This window comes from Belonocnema kinseyi, chromosome 1 (assembly GCF_010883055.1).
Source record: "Belonocnema kinseyi isolate 2016_QV_RU_SX_M_011 chromosome 1, B_treatae_v1, whole genome shotgun sequence".
Lineage (NCBI taxonomy): Eukaryota > Metazoa > Arthropoda > Insecta > Hymenoptera > Cynipidae > Belonocnema > Belonocnema kinseyi.
Genome location: NC_046657.1, coordinates 88,287,229 through 88,299,598, shown reverse-complemented (window position 1 = coordinate 88,299,598; position 12,370 = coordinate 88,287,229).

The following is a 12,370-nucleotide window of genomic DNA, read 5'->3' as shown; positions in this document are numbered from 1 at the left end:
CCCCCCCCCCCCCTCCCTTCACGTAAGGTACCATAAGATTTTCGTGATTTTTATGTACATTATACATAAAATCATATAGTACATGAAAGCATTCGAAATGAATATAAATATTTATACATCGCAACATAAGAAGTCCTACGGTTAAAACGTAAAAATATAAGTAAGATAAAAATTACATCAGTCAAATCTATTTTACAACACGCTACGGACTTAAATGTGACAGTCTACATCGGCGCGGCGCGGCGTCTTGGCGGCGGCGATCTCGGCTGTCAACACTGCGTCAACATTCATTCATTGAGTTTTAATAATCAATAAATTTTAGATTTGTAGGACCATATTTAGTTTTCATTATTTTATTGCGTAAGAATGGTCTATTTCCATCCCACCCGAACGTAAAAAATCGTAAGAAAATTGTGTAACCCCCCCACCCACCGTTAGAACCCTTACGTAATTTGTGGACGGCCCCTATTCACATTTTTAAGAAATTTTTCATATTTAATTTGTACTAGCCTTAAACTTTATGGCAATTCTCTCTTTTAAATTAATTAGTACAGTTTTTAAACACTTTCACAATGAAAATATTATTTTTTACCACATTCCTTTCTCGAGATAATACAGTGTCTTTGAAAATGTTTATTTTAGGAATTTCGTAGAGATTGTCTCTATGTCTCCTAAAATAGACAACCTTTTTCCAATAATATAGGACATCGTTTGCAAAAATAGAGGACTTTTGAAAACAAGATTTTTTTCAAACTTAGATGAAACATAAAACTCAATTCTTTTTTTTCTTCAAGTTCAGTGAATAATTAATAACATCAGAACCTATTGTTAAGTTTTAATGCCTCTATTGTCTCAATTTGAACTTGTAATTTATTCAAAATACTCTTAAATTTATATAGTTTAAATTTTTTAATTTATTTTATTTGTATTATACATGTGGATACTGACACTATTGATCATCATTTTCAAATACATATATGATGTAATAAAATATATAATCAACAACCGATATTGTTTTTGAATTCTTACAAAAATTGAGAGATATATTCAATTAAAAAACAAACAATGTAAATTTAAACCCCTTTCAAGAACTTCCCTTTGACCTTTAATTCATATATTTATTAGGCTATTGTGAGAAGTGTCAACCTTTGCCCCAACACACCTTTGAGCGCATTAAAAACCGGTTCCACATATCAGATTATAAAGGTTAAACGAAGGGTAAAAGCAAAGCCCTTCACCCTTCAAATCACGTAATAATAGCTTCACTCTCGATGTGTGTCAACCTGTTGAGCAAAAGGGAGTTTTAATTTTTTTTACAAGTATATATCTACCAGCTCGTATTGCCGCCTCTTCCACAATAGAAATCCACCTGTCGCATGAAGGGGAGTTTTTTTAGTATCGCTATATTAGCCGTAGGGACCCGGAACTCGAGAGATGGGTCGAGGTCGTCGCGTTTTTTCATGCTTTTTTTTAATCTGCCAAAAAACTCCCCTTGCTGCGACTGCAAGTGCAACTACCTGCGTTGTCGAGCCGAACAGTCCCGCTTTCATCAATATGATCAAGAGATACGGTGTATTTCCGACGAGGCTTTTTATTTTTCTTTAACTCAGTCGACCCGGCTTAACCCTTTTCCTCCCAATTTTTTCTTGCATTTTTTAAACTTCTCTCCGAAAGTAAATATCTTAGAATATAACAAAATCTTGCAAAAAAATCAAATAAAAACATTGGGTTCTAAAGCGACAGACAAGAGAAGAGTTTCATTATTTTTTATATCCACTTCTAGGATTTAGATAACATTTCATTAATTTTTTTACATAAACGAAATAAAATTAATACTTTGGAATGTGTTTTATTGTAGATGATTTATTCTAGAATTTTGGATTATTCTTGAATATTCTAAATTTCAAAATTTCCTAAAAATGTATTCTGGATCGTGCTTAACTCGTGGACCAGCTTTTATAGAATATTCTGAAAGTGTTTAGAATATTCTAGAATATTATTGAATTTTTTGTTCGATTTTCTAGAACATTATGAGCTTGCAATACAATTTTAAATGTGTGTAATTTAAAATGTAAATAGTGCAAATTTCATTTTTGAATGTGTCTTTAGAGTTTTACAGTTGCAAACTCTTCAATTAAAAAATTTTATAAATAAAAATGCTTAAACTATTAACTTTGTTGATTTTGAAGATTAAAATTCAAGTTTTGACATTAAATGTTTTCTGAATTCTAAATTTTTCAGGTTGAAGAAATTTGTATGTAAATAATGAAAACTACAGAACTTCTCATTGTAAACCTTAAAACTTGCATAGTTTCTCATTGAAAATCTTCAAAATCGAAAACTCTTAAAGATTAAAGATTTACAATTTGAAGTTATAAATTTTTGAAGATTTGCGATAGCAGAATATTTCATTTTAACGATTTGCACTTTAAAACTCTTCAATTTTAAAGACGTATGAATAAAAGTTCTTCAATTATGATGATATCAGCAAGGTCTCAATTCTAAATCTACCAAATTGTTGAAATTTAAAATTTAAATCATCAAAATTACAGAATTCTCAAACTTAAAACTTGCATAATTTTTTATTCTAAGATTTCGAAATTGAAAACTCAACGATTTTCGATATTTATAATTTAAAGTTCTATCAATTTGAACTTATATATAATTAAAAATTCTTGAATGTTTAAAATATTCATTTACATATTAGTCAGCTTTCAAGATTTATATTTTGAAAGTATGTCATTTTGAATAAGTATTTTCAAACAATTTAATTTTGTAGATTAACGAGGAAAAATTCTTCAAATTATAATGATTTTCAATTTAGAATTCTTAAATTTCAGATATTTGCAATAAAAGACTCTTCAATGTTTAAAGCGTATAGTAGAAACTGATGTAATTTGGAATGCCTCTTAGAAATATTTCAATTTTTAAGATTTAAGATTGAAATACATTCAACTTCATAGATTTGCAATTGCAAATTCCTTAATTTTGAATAGTAAAAATGACAGCGTTTATTTGTTTTGTGGAAATTCTTATAATTTGTTGCTTGTGTAAAATATTTTTTCATATATAAATAAGAAACTTCAAGTTACTTGAGTCAGTGACTGAAAATGTAACAAGTTACGATTTTCACGAAGTATAACTGTATCCGTCACGCGATAACTGAACAGAAACATAGGAGCTTCAATGTGGACAAAGTGAATGAATTAATGAATTTGAAGATTATTGTATTGTATAATATATAATTATAAATTGTTCTGAAAATTTCATTCTGCGACATTCTTAACTTTTCTAAAATATAATAAAGATAAAGTATGTGAAGTATGTAAATAATTTTCCATTCTAGAATGTGCTTAAAATGTTATGGAATGTTCTATAAACTTTCATTTCTTGAATAATATAAATACATTTTTCAATTTTTCTTTCAAATATTATTTTCTTATTATAAATCATTAATATTAACAAGAAAATTTTTATAATAATATAAAATATATCCAGAAATATAAGTATAAAATTTTACGGACAAACGACTGATTTATTGCCTGATATAGACTGTAGAAATGTAAAAGTTTAATCGAAGATACCTGGGAAAAAGGTGTAAGTATAATCTTAAAATCTCTACGAGTCTACGTGAAGAAACTCAAACGAAAGAGGTGATTTTTTAAATGAGTTTTTTTTTTGGCACTTAGTATCAGACGGATTAGGTAAATGTAATATCTCTCGAGACACAGTAGATGGCCTTAAGGGCCTAATCCCCTAAGGGCCTGAGGGCCCAGACAAGTTTTAGTGACCCTAAAAAACTGCGGGGGCGGACAATCCGGGATTGTGAATGCTCGTTTTTGTGAAAGAGCGCCGCAAAGAAAGGGTTCAAAAAGTTCAGGTACCTGGGCACTAATCTCACTCAGTTCGTCTACGTTTTTGCTCTGACCTTTTTTTCTCGCGTGCCTCCTCACCTTTCTTAAATTTCTAAAAGCTGCCCTGCATCTGCCAGAATTTCGGCGATTTTTTTCCTGTCTCCTTTTTTTTGACGTTTCACTTTCGCCTCTTTATTAAAATCATACTGGGAATGAGACTGAAATTTTTTCTGTCGTTCCGTGCTTGAAAAATTATTTAGAAAATTTATTGATATTTTGAAGTGTATGAACTATACACATTTTTTTTTTCTTGCAGTTAAATCATATTATTGGTTTACTTCAAAACAGTCGAATTTAGCTACTGGAATTAATAATAAGATGAATTTACACTTAAAATTGGTTCCATTGGTTGAATTCTATAGTTTACACTTTTTGTTGAAAGTATCGAGACGCCCATGACCTACAATAGCTCCTTCCAAACACATTCTGTAATAGTTTCGTAGCAAAAAGGTAACAATATTCTATTATAGTTGTTATATTTATGAGACAAAAGCTATTATATACTAAATAAGCACGTAACTTTGTTTAAAAAAACTATTTAATTTTTGCAGAGCTATAGGTAGGAACACTTATACAATATTCGTTATAGTACTGTTACATAACCACAGCGTCACAGAAGTTCTGTTATATTTGTTACACTAGTGTTTAGGATTGATTTCATAACATGTGAACAAATATATAAAATAAACTTATACTCGTTAACCTGAATTGAGTTTCTCTGGGAATGGGCCAGACAGATGTAATTTATTTAATTTTTTTTTATTTCACTCGCAGGAAACAAAACAAACATTACCGCATCAAAAAGACAAGAAGATGTTTGCAATTAAATTATTGTTATTAATATGCTAATATGACTAAATAATTACGTTTTGTTTGGCAAGCTGCATAAAAAGCCGACATTTTATATTTATAGCTGATGCGGCGTATTTTTAGAATTCTTCAGTAAAAATCATCGCGGGGAATTGGAGACCCCATTGAAGGGTGGTTTATCCCCCATACACCCTCGCATTATGCCGCTTTTCCCTATATCGTCCCACCCCTTGCCAAATCACAAATCTGCTGCTGTTTCGGTCTCGCTCCAGCTAGCATGGCTGCTGCGGTTGCCTCGCTTTGACCAGCCCAGAAAAAATAAGTCGAAAAATAGCATTCACGAGGGGAAATTTCCAGTTTTCTCCGAAAACAAAATATTTCACCCTTCCAATGTCGAGAAAGCTGTTCCGGCGCATCTGGAAAATCTGGAGTTTATCCGACAATGCAGCGTTTTTGTACGCCAGAGAAATTTCAAACTACATTCTTGAAAATAAACTAATAGAAAGAGTTTTTTTCGTTAATCCGCTGAACCTTCCTTTGAAATTGTATACTGAACTAAAATATTTTTTTCGTGCCGTTTTTATTGTAATTTATATTTTTCTTTCTCGAATTGTATGGATTATAGTTATCCGTATATTGTTTAAAATTCAATAAACTTTTGGTCTGTAAGCTTTCAAAACAAAAAACTATTAAAAATAGTTTTTTGCTTTTAAAATTTATATAATTATAGTGATTATGTATATTAGAGCAGTTTTAGTTAGATTACAGAAATATTTTTAAAATCTAGCTTTGTTATAATTTAAATATATTGCTTAAAAAATAGATATGTTAAAAGCAACATTTAATGATTTTGTCATTCTAAAGCCAACCTAAAAATGTATGCAGCATATTTTAGCTTTAATTTTAGGTAAAAAGCAGCCATTTTCATCCAATTTTAATGATAAAAAAGGGGTTGATTTTATTATTACGGAATTTTCCGCAATAATAAAACCTAAGCTTGAAACTAAGACAAGAAATCCAAATTACTATTATTAAAAATAAAACTTTAATCTAAACCAGGTTTTCATAAAGCACGCTTATAGATTTCTCCTCAAAAATGCACACAAAAAATATATTTTTTCTGCAAAAACATTTGGAGCGCACAAAAGTTATTTAGTAAACAACTTTTATTTTTGAACTAACTTTTCTTTCTTATCCCTTTTTACCATATTTATAAAATTGTGGGATTTTATTGAATGAGAGCTTATTTGATCTAGAATAGTATTCTCTATCCTCTAGCAGCATTCCAAAGTTTTAAATATAAATAATAAATTATTATACAATATTATCATATGTTTAATATTTTTATTCTTGAAATTATTTGTTGCTGATTTTAGTCATGAAAAATTTATTTTTCAAAAATTGGATGCGGCAAAGTTGTGGAGAATGTTTTTTTCTCGAAAAAATAACCTTACATTCAATAAAATCCAATCATTTTTTTCAATTTGGCTATCAGCGATAAGAAAAAAAGCTCGGTCAAAAATAAAAAATTTTCAATAATTAATTTATACATGTTTAACATTTTTTTCATGAAAAATAATCTTTTCTCGGCCCTCAAACAATACCATTAATAATAATAATAGTACAACTCCTTTGCAGGATAAATAAATACATACGTTTTAAGACTTGTTATACAACTATTTGTTATAAAATTATGTAATTTAAATTAGATGAAAAGCAAGGTACTTGGCGTCACGATTACCGGGATGTTTGCCTTCTTTTATTTCATAACAAAGTAAAGTGTTTTATAGTTGTTAAACCACAAGCTTAAAAATGAAGAATAAAGTTTAAAACTGAAAAATGAACTAAAGTTTAGTGAAACCAAAATTAACAACGTTCGTAATTTAAACTTGTTTCAAATGAAATATAAATTTATTGTAATGATATAAAACTTAGCTTCCCAACGTTCATTCAGCAAAATAACAAAAGCAGATCAATGATTATTATTAAAGCAAACAAAAATTGCTGAATAATAATAATAATAATAGTAATTCATGCAAACAAAAATCTGTCCGCCGCGCGCGGGAACATTCATGCGCGTGGCTCGCAAGTATGAGCGCCCCTAGGTCGCTCCTCTCTAAATTTGATTCAGTGACCTCGTGACCAAACTAGTCCCCGGTTATGAACGTTTTTTTTTGTGTTCACTGTGTCCACACGGATTGAGATATCGTGTTTAAACTTTGACAAATAAAATAAAAAGCACTAAAGAACGTTTGATTTATAAATTGATGAAATAAGATATTACCATTCGAGTTAAAGCACTTTGCAGATAATTTTTGGTTTGATGTATTTCAGAATTTTTGATTCGCTCATATTGAGCACTGACACCAATTTTAGACTAAAGCGTCTAAACCATGAAAAAAATTAATATAAGCAACAAAATTTGCACATCCGTTGCAAATCAACAAATAAGTATCTGCAAACACGTAACCTACCATTATTTTTTTGGGCATTTTTAGCGATTTCTAGCAGAGAAAAAAAGAAACTTTGAACGTCGATAAAGTCAAGATCAACTGACTAAGTTCGTTCATGAAATTTTGTTGTAAAATGATTTTCATTTTGTTGGTCCTAAAAATAAAAGATAAATTTCAAATTGGAAACATAGCAATACCAGCAATGTGCTAAAATGTACTCGTCGGAGTTCTCCAGCAACTTCGATAATTTTTGACGTCTAACTTTTGACGTTGAATCGATCAACTGATAACTATTATTGACAGAGAACCAACCGGCGGGACTCAGCGTCGGAGTCGCCTTGTCTTTCGGCCCCCGGGCGAATTTTATTTTTATTGGTTTTGTTATTAAGTTAGAATTGTTTTACACCAATACAAAAAATTCGCAAGAATATATAACCATTAGAAAATTTTAATTATTTTCTGAAGATGGGACTTGGACGGATTTTCGAGTATCACGTTCTAAGATGTTCCTCGATTTTTTTTAAATCGAGGCATCTACTTTATCGAAGATAAAAGTTTATTTCCTATTCCTGTAGTATTTTACTAGAAAACCTCCTTCGTAATTATAAACATTTTGGTATATACAAACGTTCCTTAGTACTTTCTGCATAACTTCCTAAATCCTGAACACGATATCTCAATCCGCGTGGACGTAGTGAGGACCAAAAAAATGAAAATAGTTTCAGTCTCTACAAACAAATTCCATGGACGAACTTAGCCACGTGATCTCGACTTTATCAACGTTCAAAGTTTCTGTTTTTCTCCGTTAGAAATCGCTAGAAATGCTCAAAAATAATGATAGATTACGTATGTGCAGATACTAATTTTTTTATTTGCAACGAATGTGCAAATTTCATTGCTTATATTATTTTTTTTGAAGGTTTAGACGATTTAGTCCAAAATTGGTGACAGTGCTCAATATACGCGAATCAAAAAATCTGAAATGCATCAAACCAAAAATTATCTGCAAAGTGCTATAACTCGAATGGTAATATCCTATTTCATCAATTTATAAATAAACTTTTAAAAAATTATAAATATATTGATGTATACAAATGTTCTTCAGTGCTTTTTATTTAATCTGTAAAATTTTAAACACGATAGCTTAATCCACGTGGCCACAGTGAACACCAAAAAAATGCTCATAACTGGGGACTACTTTGGCCACGAGGTCGCCAAAGAGTATGCCCTTAATTTCAATCAGTGACTGAATTCTAGCTATGAAGCAGTGATGTGTTACTAATGAATCAGTAATACTTACTAATCTATCAATAAACATTACTGAGATTACTGATTCATTGCTAAAATTCAGATACTGATTGAAATTAGTAAACATTTTAACTGATGACTGATCCAATTTTAGAGAGTAGGGCGTGCATCTGCCGAATCTCGTGCTTCGCTTTGTGCGCTCGATAATGTATTTATTACCTGGCGATACGTGTTCTGTCTTCGTACTTTCCCCAAACTTTTCCATAAAGACCTTTTAAAATTAAACGTTAATCTTTATATGTAGCTACCCTGAAAACTATCTAATTTCAATAAATGTATATTATTACAATCATAATATGCACTGATATCGGAACAGGATTGTCATTGTCTTGTTTTTATGATTAAAAAAGTACGCCCTAACAAAAAGTGATTTATAACAAATTTTTAGATCTTGCTTAGTTTCTTTAAAAAAAATTTTAATATTATTTTTACGGTCAAACAAAAAATACGCGTCATATAAAAAAAATTATTAATGAAAAATTTCTAGATGTTTTTCGGGTAAACAACTGATTGATAGTCAGTTTTCACAAATAATTAATACCTTCTCATTATGAAAATTTTCCAGACATTATAAAAGAAAGGATTACGGGATAAAATTCAAATTTGGTTGAAAATTCGTTAAAATGTATTTAGTTCAGAATTCTGAAGAAATTAATATTATAAAAATTTGGCAATGTATAAAACGTTCATAAAGGGTGTTTAGTATTGATCCAAAAAAAATTGTCCCACGTTAAGTCTTATTCTTATATTATTTGTCGAAACGAGACGGCTGCCATTAGTTACTGATTGAATCAATTATTTTTAAAGAAACTGTGGTGCTTTTAGAAAACTCCAGTTTTTGTTGAATTTGTTGTAAGAATGAAGGATAATGTTATATTTTTCTTGAATATGCCTTGTTTTTTTAAGTAAATTTTACATTTTAATATTATTAATAATAAATTATGATATTTATAATTAAAAATTAGTAAGTGTCGTCTTTTTTCGTTCTTTAATTTTTATTGTGAATCACAAAAACCGAAAACAGTTTGAGGTTATTAGGAGAGGTTAAAACCTGATTTTTGCAATAAAAATTTATATATAAATGTATATAATTATAATTAAAATATGTAACCAAAAATGACAGATAATGAGGTTTTTGTCGCTTTTGCCTCTATCAGGCGAATGTGGCGCCCCGATAGGGATTGAGAAGGTACTTTCTAATCAAAAACTTTGACGCGTGAAATGCATGGAGGCGAAGTCATACTTACGCGATTTCTACCTTACCGACATTTATCCTCAATCGTCATGAACATAGGAAACAAGGGACTAGGCATGCCATTGCGGGAATGATGCAATGAGGGGGGAGGTCCGCCACCTTTTGAAGTCCCGCGACAAACATGGCAGCGTCCACATGTTTATATTTTCATGCACAGTTTGTCGGCAAAAATGCTCGTGCGCATAATCAAATGGCACATCGTAAGATGGCGGCTCTCCCCACTCATGGAATTCTCCCTCCTCCTGTGGATTCAACCCCGCTCGGGCAAGTTAGGATGGCATGCCTGGTCCCGTGTTTCCTATGTCCATGTCAATCGTTAAGAATTCTAAATTCTAGCCATAACTCTGAATTCTATACGTATATTAGATGCAAATTAGTGTATTAAACATGATAAATTGCATGTAGATAACCGAGTTAGCTACATTTATATCGAGTTGCAAATGTTGGAAAGTGACTAAAATCAAAGTGCACTAAGTTCAATTAGTATTATAATTGGTCATAATTGGGAAGAGTCTTATCCGAAAGCGTGCAAAAGCGCTGGATAAATTTGATGCCAGCCGTGAACTAATTCGCTGGCGGCGCTGCTGCGCTACATGACAAATGTAAATAAAAATGAAGTATTAATGAAAATAATAAGTTTAAGTGATTTACAGTGCGCGTAAAATAAATAAGTTATTTTAATGATGCATATTCATGCAAATTTTCGTATGAATTGAATAGCATTACAAAAAAAACGAGATTATCAGACTTAATGTGGTTGCGGCGTATTAATTTTTGTTTTATACATAACAATAATAATACTCATTATTTTTTTAACGTATTCATCCGATAAATGTATTAAATTACTTTATTTCTATTTATTTATAAGTTTTATTTTTAAAGGGGATCACGCATTACTTACGCGTATTAAAGAATATAGAGAAAAACTAAAATTCTACAATGTTAAATTGACTTAAATTAGTCTTGAAACTTTTATTTCACATGTGCGAAAGTTATTTTATTTCCAAATGATGAATGGGAATTGCATTTTAACAGCAAGTTAAACATCATTATTTTTTAGCACTTTCATATACGCTTATATTAAAAACATTGACTTGAGTTTTTTAAATAAAAACTTATCGCGCGTAAGGTCCATGTTTAGTCAAACTCATCATAGTTGTAGCCCTTTTTCAACTGTTGCAAAATTTCGTCTCAAAATTTCATATTATGCAGATTTTTTTTATTTTTGCGGATGAATAACTCGCAACGAGTGAAATCAACAAAATTAGTATTTATAGCATATGTAAATCAGGTCTTCATTTTATCACCCTGAAAGTGTTGCTTTCGCCTCGAGCACTTTTCTATTGAAATATCAATTTTCAAAACAGCCCCAAAAAAATCCTATTTTGAGTCTTAAATTTAGACAAAATTCAACTTAGTCATTACCTCGCGAGGTAAGGACTAAGTGAAAATTGTCTAAATTTTTAAAAACTCAATTTTCAGAGGAATAAAATGAGGACCTGATTTACACTCAATATAAAACCTGATTTTTAAAAATTTCTCCCTCAGTTATTCATCCGCGAAAATGAACAAACCCTCCAATCTCGAATTTGAATACAAAAATGTTCATACTATTCAGTATAAAACGTTTAAAAAAGGGCTATAACAATGAAATATCTAGACACAAGTGAAGCTTATATATGAAGGTGAGTTTTTATTAAAAAAAAAAAACTAAACATAACGTTTTTACTAAGGCTATATCGAAGTGCTAAAAATATTTTCTTTTTAAGTTGCTGTTCAAACATAAGTTTTATTCATCATATCCCAATAAAGTTACTTTTGCAGTATAAAAACTGTCGAATACGTCTGATTGAATTCAATACAATTTGACATTGTAGAATTTAAGTTTTTCTCTATTCTATAATGTTCATAAACATTTTTAACATGAACTTGTTTCTGTACCATTGCATTTTGTAAACTCAATTTTTAAATAAAATTTCTGTAATTTATTAAATTTTTATGTTAAATCACTTCGAAAAAAAATCGAATATTATCTCAGTTAGCTAATAAAATTGTTCTAAATTATGCCGCAACCGATCGGCAAAATAAAATGGAATACCACTTATTTAGCCAATTTCTACTTTGCATCAAATAAATCTATTTTATCAGAGAGATATTGTTACTTACGAAAATCTTGAAAATTGACGTTGCAAAAGAAAAATTATACAGAAAACAGTGTTTACCACGAAAGAATGGAAGTTTCGCTGACAGAAATAAAAAGTTTTCAAGTATAATGACAATACTTATACAGTATAAGAATTTGAGATTTTGACAGATAAAACAATATGACACAATCTAATTATATTAATGAGACGTAATTCAAGTCCAAAATATATTAAAAATCATAAATAAGTGAGGCCTGACCAGGGGGGCGGGCCTGACGGAAATAATATTTACAAGTTCTTAGGTGATACACGTGTCACAAGTTTCGTCGATAAATGATCGGCAATGTAGAATAGCAGCTTATCTTGTGGGCTACATGGAAGGGACATGGACATAGGAAACACGGGACTAGGCATGCCATCCTAACTTGCCCGAGCGGGGTTGAATCCACGGGAGGGGGGAGAATTCCATGAGTGGGGAGAGCCGCC